This window comes from Nannospalax galili, unplaced genomic scaffold, assembly GCF_000622305.1.
Source record: "Nannospalax galili isolate Female #2095 unplaced genomic scaffold, S.galili_v1.0 scaffold305, whole genome shotgun sequence".
Classification (NCBI taxonomy): domain Eukaryota; kingdom Metazoa; phylum Chordata; class Mammalia; order Rodentia; family Spalacidae; genus Nannospalax; species Nannospalax galili.
In genome coordinates this window covers 5,652,931-5,661,750 of record NW_008356258.1, presented here as the reverse complement: position 1 = coordinate 5,661,750, position 8,820 = coordinate 5,652,931, and the positions used below count along the sequence as shown (strand labels likewise).

Here is an 8,820-nt window from a genome sequence, read left to right as displayed (position 1 = left end):
GAGCTGGGCGTGGTGGCACACACCTTTAATCCCAGCACTCGGGAAGCAGAGGCAGGCAGATCCTTGTGAGTTCAAGGCCAGCATGGTCTACATAGTGAGTTTAGGTCAGCTGGGACTACAGGGAGACCCTGTCTCAAAAAGACAAATATATATATATTAGCTGGGCTTGGTGGCACACGCCTTTAATCCCAGCACTAGGGAGGTACAGGCAGGCAGATCTCTGTGAGATGGAAGCCAGCCTGGTCTACATAGTGAGTTCCAGGCCAGCTGTGGCTACAGGGAGACTTGTCTCAAAAAGACAAAAAAAAAAAAAAAAACCCAAAACCAAAAACCGCTGAGTATTCTTCTAACTCAAAAATCAAATTGATTGAAAAATTATTTACAATCAATTTAAATTCTATGTATGCAAATTCTGTCTCTACAACTGTAGGGTAAGTTAAACAACAATATGGAATATGTATGATGATATGAATTATGAAAGTCAAGACCCAAATTCATTATTTTTAAATATATTTTTATTATTTTGAATTATGTATGTGTGCACCTAAGTTCCTATATCTTTGAAGTCCAGGGGAGTCTGATCCCCTGGAGCTGTTGGTGGGTGATGGGAACCCAACTCAAATCTTCTACAAGAGCAGTACCAGCTCTAGCAACTGAGTTCACTTGTCCAGTCTCTCATTAATTATTCTCAAGTAAAAGGGAAATTTCTGAGTCTATCAACAATATGTTTCTAAAAATAATTTTTACTTTTTTTAAAAAAACTAACCCTTTTCTCTTTAACAATTATTTCATGATTTTCATCTCAAGAAGACTTTGAACCCAAGACACTGTAACTGTTGACCTAGCAAACTGTTCTCAAAATGAGTGAGACATTTTTATGTGCATTTCAATAAAAATAAAACACAAATATTAGAAGCATTACATATTTAATGTTGAAGAATTTCAAGTACAAAACTTAAACACATGATTTCAACATTTAAAAAACATTAACACTTATTCAAACAATATCAAAAACATAAATGAAGCATAACACTATAAAACCCTTAAATATATTAACAGCAAAATTGTAATTTATTTCTGTAACAAATATTAACTAAAATATTTAGTTCCTTTCAATGACCACAATGGTAGAGTGATTTTTCTTTACTACTGCCTAAAATTTGCATCTTAATCTTTTTGTCTCATCATTTCTTTCTACATAATAGATGCTTTCGGTTATATAATTGTTCAAAACTCCAATACAAATAGCGATCCTTGGTAAATCTCATCTAGTACAACCATTGTCTTTAAATAGTTTAATAGTTGTGAAATGCTATTTTGCAAGGTTGTTACATAAAAAACACCCAGAAACTACTGTGATCTTTTGCAAACTTTGGAAATAGAAGAAAACCCCAAAGGTTTAAAAAGAATAGTGTGTGTGTGTGTGTGTGTGTGTGTGTGTGTGTGTGTGTATAAAACTTTTAATTGCGGTTTTCCAAATTCTACCACTCCATTATTCTGAATTACAGCTGTTTAATGTGCTGAAATACACTGTTTGTAAAGCCAAATGTGCAATCTCAAATCTAAAATAAAACAATATTTTAATTTTCATGCCTTATACAAAGAAACTTTCATACTAATATATACAGACTTTCTTCAGAAGAATGAGGCCTGACTGGAGATATATAGTCGTTGTCCAACATGGCTGCCATTAGCAAGTGATAGTGCTGGTGACAAGAGATAGCTTGGATAAAAATAAGGCCTTGCAGTATAAGGAAGCACGCTGGGAGTCCCAGAAGAGAGGGCTGCACTAACAGGGGAAAGACTATTTATTGAGCTGCGACGGAAATTGTAGTCTGTAAATAAATACATGAACAATTATGCTGCACATCTTTATGGACACAAAATTTAATTCAAAGAGACAAAACATTAAAACTATAATCACATTTTAACACAATGTTCTAACATTCAAATACCTGGTGATACTATATTGATGGTAAAGACTATCATCACTGTGGTGCAAACTTAAGAATTCTATCAAGTCAGTATTGTTTCTTTAGCTGATACACTGCTTCAAAGATCTAACTAGAATGCATTTCTAGGTATCTTTTTCTTTTTAACACAGAAAAAAGAGAACCTTTGATTTCTCTTGCTCCACAAAGAAACTTTTTTTTTTGGAGACAGAGTCAGTCTCCCTATAGCCCCAGCTGGCCTGGAACTGGCTATGTAGGACCAGGCTGTCCTCAAACTCACATTGAACTGTATTCCTCTGCCTCTGCCTCCCAAGTGCTGGAATTTAAAAGTGTATAACCATGTCAGGCTAAGAAGCTTCTTTTAAATTTGGTTCTGACACTATGGGGTAATTCATGGCAAAAAGATAAAAAAAAAAGCAAATTCATAGTTTCTATTTTTTTTTCTTTTTTAATGGTATTAGGCATCAAACTAGCAGAAACATTACCCCTGGGCTTCAAAAACATTTGGTGCAAATGAACTGTCCAATATTTCATTATTGAAATGTGGATACAAACATTTATATAGCTTAACAAATCAGTTTAACGTTAGAGTCCCACTGGTATGATAAAACAGTAAAATGAATCATCTCTATCAAACTTCAAAAACCATTATCAACTTAATAGTATAGAAAAATATCCAAAGTTAACCAAATTAAAACAATTATATTTGAAATATTAATTTCAAATAAACATTCATCTTATGCACCAGTGATTTCCTGCTTCATTAATTGTAGTAATTCTGTTTGTGTGTATTTTAAAGACCAAATGTGTAGATCCTGTGCTTTCCAAAAACTCAACTATGTTCTTTACTGCTGTATATGTCAAAAGTGTGACAGTGACTATTAAATGGTTATTTATAAAAGTCATGGTATTTCTAGGAATGGAAAAAAAGGAGTAAGGTCATTTAATGTACAGGTAAGGTTTCCCCTGATAATAACAGTCACTATGAGGCCTATAACACATGAGAATTAATGTTGTCATGGGATTTAATGTTTAACCAACAGGAATGAGACCAACTGCAGGAGAATAAGCTCAAGCAACACCAGAAAGGACCTAGTTAAGAAAAAAAATGGAAAAAATAAAAATCAGTTGTATATAGGCTTAATTTCTAGCACTGTAAAATTCTAATTAAAATAATTTTGAACCTATTTAATTTTTATGAATGGTACCACAAGATCAATAAAGCAGCTTGTTTTAGGAAGATATAAACACATTTAAGAATATACTATTCAAAGTATTTTCAGTATTTGAAATAATTTGTTCTTCTAACACCCAAAGTAGAATGACTCCAGCCAACCATCAGAATGTTTTTCTTCTAAAGAATCTATTTCATCTGGGGGTTAAAATATTGAGCATAAGTTGAACCACTGGTGGTTTTATGTTTTACTGACATAATCTTAAAATTTCTATGGTCATAGTTTAGTCAACTAGTTTAAGGAACAAAATATTTATCTAGTCAAGGTTTATCTGAGAATACTTTGTTTTTTACCCAAGACTTATCTACACAGCACATGATAATTAAAAGTACCAGACTGGTGAAACTAACCTTATTAGATGTCTAACAGCCATAGTTTGAGGCCTATACTAATGTGGTTAGAGGGACTTAAAGGACAGTTTTTGCCCCCTGCCCTCCAAGGTCAAATAAGTTTCAGGGGACTATGGATCATCTCTCAAAATGTCCTGTAACTGTGGTGAGTCACCTGTTCTCTTGTTCAGGGAGGACATGAAGACCCCATGAGATGGACTTGAACCAGCATCCAGCCTACAAAAAGAGGGTCAACTCAGAGGAAACATCTCATTCATGCTTCCAGTGAAGCCAGACAATGGTCGAACAGGACCTTTGACTTATCTTCGCATAGATGGAACTGTTAAAAGAAAGGAGCCAGGAGCTCCTCCCAAGCCCATGTGACCCATGAGGAACAGATCCTCAAAGGACCTTAAGAGTAAAAATAAATTGGTTTATCTGGACCAACTGTATGGCCTTAAACAGTCAAAAGGAAAGTATAACCAAAGATTAAAGGGGCCAATATAATTTTTTAAGAGTCCATATGCATAGCTAAAGGCTACATAACAAGCAACAATTTTTAAAAAGTTAGACAGTTATCTCTCATTGATGCTTTTGTTCTGAATCAGAAAGTGCTGCTCAGATGTAAGATTTCAAATCTTGGTCTCTAATACTGTAATGCCCACCTGTAGCTAAGGGAGGCAACAGGCTATTGTTCTAAAATGATGGATAAATTCGTTTTCTCCCCCTATCTAGAAGCATTTGAGAGGGAACGGACACTGATTCTAACCACTCCAACAGCTATCAAAATACCTGCAAGCAAATCCTGAATCCACCACTCTAGAGTCCACCCTTGGAAGACAAAAGAAAAATAAGGAGAAACCCAATAGAGGGATGATTTTGGAAGCCCATGTCAAGAATTTCCAATGTACTCATATGAACATTTGAAAATTGCTCTGTTCTGACTTTTTTCTAGTTCCCTGTCTAGAACTTGTAATGCTAATTACTCTTGCCTTTACTTCTTCTACATCTCTTATTCACAATTCAAGGACTTTCTTCTCCCCTTAGAGATAAAAGTTTTGGTAGTCTTTTAGATAGACCCACTGAGGGGGTACTCCAATTGCCTCACTCTGAGTCCCTGTTCAGCATGAAAGAAGCCAGAGCAGTCTGCGTCCCTATTCCCTACTGGCAATTTGCATGACTTCTTCAGAGGATGGTGTGATAAGAATAGGAGACAGGAACTGGCTAGGCAGTTAGGGTAAAAAGACCCCAAAGAAAAGTAGCCAGTTTCTTGGCTAAAAGTCAAAATGTCCTTGGGCCTGTTAGCAACATACTGTTCCAAAGGTCAAAAATGTTGAAAGTATTTTGGAGCTTGTATCTAATCCTTAAAAGATTTTAGGGTCACCTCTTCAGAGGAGGGGGGGAAGTTATGAGTATCCAAAAGCCTCATACAAATAAATATATCAAAGAAAAAAAAAAAGAGTTCAAAGTACTTCCAATGTTTCTGTTCCTGGACCAAAAGCGCCCTGATTCCTTTAGTTTCTGCAGCAATTAGTACCTTGGTTAAAGAAACAGTAATTCACTCATTAAATACAGAACAAATGTACTTGGAACTGTAACAAATGTTTCTAACCCAGGGCATTTTTGAGGCTTTCTAGAAATGTGTTTTAAGCTGTCAGGCTGGGTGGAGGTTGATTCCTCATAAGGGAGTTGGCCTTTCAATGAAATAGAAATGATCTGGGTTCTGTCTCAGGAACAAGGCTCCCAGCTGCTTCCCACCCAGGGTGAGCAAGGTCATCCTTGGGGGACTGGAGGCTCATGGGCTCAGACCTCTGTCTGGGGTGTGGACAGGTGAAGACTGGCTCCAGGGCAGATATGGCTTTAGATCTTGGTCTGTAGTCCTCACATAAAATTGAGTCACTGAAATGTTGGGAGTAGGGCAAATAGTAAGTTTTAAATCAATGTTAGCTTTATTCTAATTACTCTATTTGGGAAAAATAGCTTATAAAACCAGGAGGTCAAATAGGGGGTCATATAGGAATCATGATATTTCATAATTACCTTACTTTGGAAGTTGCAAAATACTATTATAAGAATGAATGGTAAAACACAAAAGGTGCATGCCTTTAGTCCCAGCACTCAGGAGGCAGAGGCAGGAGGAGCTCTGTGAGTTCAAGGCCAATCTGGTCTACATAGTGAGTTCCAGGTCAGCAGGAGCTACAGGGAGATGATGTCTCAAAAAGACCAAAAAAAAAGTTCCAATTTTTTCCTCTTGGAGATTATTATGCAAATATATTTAAGTCCCTTACTAGTCAGGTACCACGAGGACACCTAGATCTTTACATTTTACCAGTATGTTCATCAACAACATAATTTAAAAGTGACTTCTGCAGATAGAGAATGCAGTTTTCAAAGAAAAATCGCTTGTTTTTATTCAAGCGCTAATGCTGCCTATTCACAAAATATGGATTCAAAAGACATCCTCAGGGGAGATTTAAAAACAAGGTGGAGAGCTGGCTATAAGCACCATGCTCATTAGCATTTATGACAGTCCTCTACTATAATGCTTTAAATGAACATGGGCCACTTGCTGTATTCTTATTTTTAAGAAAACTAAATTAAGTGCTAAATTAAATTAATTAAACTAAATTAAAAAGTTGACTCAGATAATTATTTGCATAGGATAAATTTTTAGAATCTTCAAAATAACTACAAAAATGAGGCCAGACTTCAGGTATAAAGATTTTACAAGCATTTCAGAAATCCTATTCTTAAAGCCACTAAGAACCTAAGTATATTCAGAAAAATATCTGAGTGACTAGAAAATAGAATACATGTCGAAAAAGATAATGAATGGACTGTAAACTGAAAATATATAACTAATGGAATAAACTAAGGAGTAGAAACATTTTCCTTAGATATAATTTACATAGCATAGAAAAAAGATTAAATTTTTGTTAATGTTTAAGAAAAAAATTAAGAAATGAGTTAAAATTCCTAGCATATACACACTTGTTCCCTCAGCCCCAGATTATCCTCTTAAAATCCATCCTCAATTCTTCAATCCCACTGTTTCTGCCCCAGACCGATCTGTACCCCTCTTTCTCCTTCTTACTAAATAATACAGGGCTAATTTCAGAATTTAAATTTTATACTTCATGTTATTCAGCTGTCTTAATACTTAAAATTGCAGCACAACTTACAGTAAGAGGCACATACCCTATGTGTTCATTTCAATGAGTTTGGGCCTCTTTTCTGTTAGTAGCCCTTCTGCTAGAGATCACTTTCTGATTTCTATCACCATGGGTTAATTTCCACCTGTTTTTATATTTTGTTGCTTTTTAGTATTTTTTTTATGTCTAGCTTCTTTGGTTCAGTGTAATTCCTAAGATTCATTCATGTTATATACATTTTTTCTTTTTAATATTTTATTCTTTTTATGTGTATGCACGTATTGCCTGCACGTAGGTAAGTGCACCTTGTCATTCAATGCCCACGGATAGAAGAGGCTGTCGGATCCCCTAGAACTGGAGTTACGGACAGTTGTTAGCTGCCATGTGGGTGCTGGAATTCAAGCCCATGTCTTCTGCAAGAACAACCAGTGTTCTTAACCACTGAACCATCTCTCCGGCCCCTCATGTTATACATTTTGGCAATTTCTTCCCTTTTATTGTTGAGTATTATTCCACTGAATGAATATACCACAAGTTTTATGCATTCACCTGCTGATTAATAGATAAGCTGCTTATAACTTTATGTTCATGAATATGCTGCTATGATGATTCTTCTATAAACCGTTTGTGATGTTTTCTCTTTAGGGTAAATACCTGGAAGTGGGTGTGCTGAGGAACAGGGTAGAGACATTATGTTTTAGAGTTCTTCACTGCAACCACTTCATACTCACAACACTAAAATATGAGATCTCTATTTGGGTGCCACATCTTCAGCAACAGTTGGTATTGCAGGATTTTTTAAGCCTAAAACTTACTCTGTGGCCCTGATTGGCCTGGAATTTACTTTTCATAGACCTAGACCAGAATGGCCTCAAGCCTATACTGTTTCTGCCTCCAAAGCTTTGGGATTACAGGGATGCACCACCACACCATACTTTAAATCAGTTATATCAATATATGAAGTGAAAATATATTTCACTATGGTTTTAATTTTGATTTCCTTATGACTAATAATGTGGTCATTATTTATAAACATCTTCATTCAGATGTTTTCAAGCCTTTTTGCTATGTTTTAACTTTTTAAAAAAATTATTATTTTTATTTTATGTGTATGCATGTATTGCCTGCATTTAGGCATGTGCACCTGTGTCATGCAATGCCACAGAGGCCAGAGGAGGCTGTCAGATCCCCTGGGACTGGACTTGTTGTTACCTGCCACATGGGTGCTGGGATTCGAACCCCGGTCTTCTGCAAGAATAACGAGTGTTCTTAACTGCTGAGCCATCTCTCCAGCCCCTTGTTTTTATTTTTAATGTGTATTTGTGTATTGCCTGTATATAAGTGCACCCGTGTCATGCAACATCCACAGAGGTCAGAAAAAGACATTGGATTCCCTGGAACTGCAGTTACTGGCAGTTGTTAGCCACCATGTAGGTGCTGGGAACTGAACCCAGGTCCTCTGCAAGAGCAGTCAGTACTCTTAACTGCTGAGTCATCTCTCCAGCCCCCCTTTTGCTATTTGTACTGGGTTTTGTCATTTTATAATACTAATAAAATTTTTGACTAATCAAATTCTGTAATTTCAAATCAAAAACTGGGAATAGGCTGAAACTTTACAAGTCTTTAATTCAAATGACCTCATTCATATAAATGACAAAGACACAAGACCACTGATTTGGGTAAAGCAGACCTGTATTTCCACAGCTAAGTGGAAAAAGAATAAGTCAATAATTAGGTCTCTTGGTTCTTAGGAGGGTATCATTTCCACTTGACCAGCCTTTTGGAACAATCTTCTTGAGCAGGATATTTGACAGAAAGCATCTCAAAAGTTAAACTACGGGCTAAAGAACAGAAAACCGGTCAATGGTGCTTCTCTCTAAGATACCTGTATTTGACCTGTACCTCTTTATTTCCACAGCCTCTATACAGTGCATGGGACTCCTCATTTCCTCACTTAATGTGCTAAAAAAGTTGCAATTTTATTTAAAGAACCATTTTGTTGAGAGAGAGAGAGAGAGAGAGAGAGAGAGAGAGAGAGTTGTGTGTGTGTTGTGTTGTGTTGTGTCACAGAGTGCATGGGGGGATCAGAGGACAATGTGTACAACAATCAGTTCTCTCCTCCCACCATGTGGGTTCTGAGGATCAAACTTAA

General features: G+C 36.3%; 1 protein-coding gene across 2 annotated transcripts in view; it reads right to left on the bottom strand.

Moving 5' to 3' along the window:
• Window positions 1-1,525: 1,525 nt before the first annotated feature.
• The window catches only part of Rbm46 (RNA binding motif protein 46), a 47,190-nt gene continuing 39,895 nt past the window's right edge, over window positions 1,526-8,820 (bottom strand). Inside the window, exon 6 of one of the 2 annotated variants that reach the window (XM_029556749.1) lies at window positions 1,526-1,835. The gene's annotated coding sequence lies outside the window, so the exon portion shown is untranslated. Of the gene's footprint in view, window positions 1,836-2,899; window positions 3,045-8,820 lie in introns of those variants that run through there. The other variant, XM_008854292.2, reaches the window with a different exon arrangement.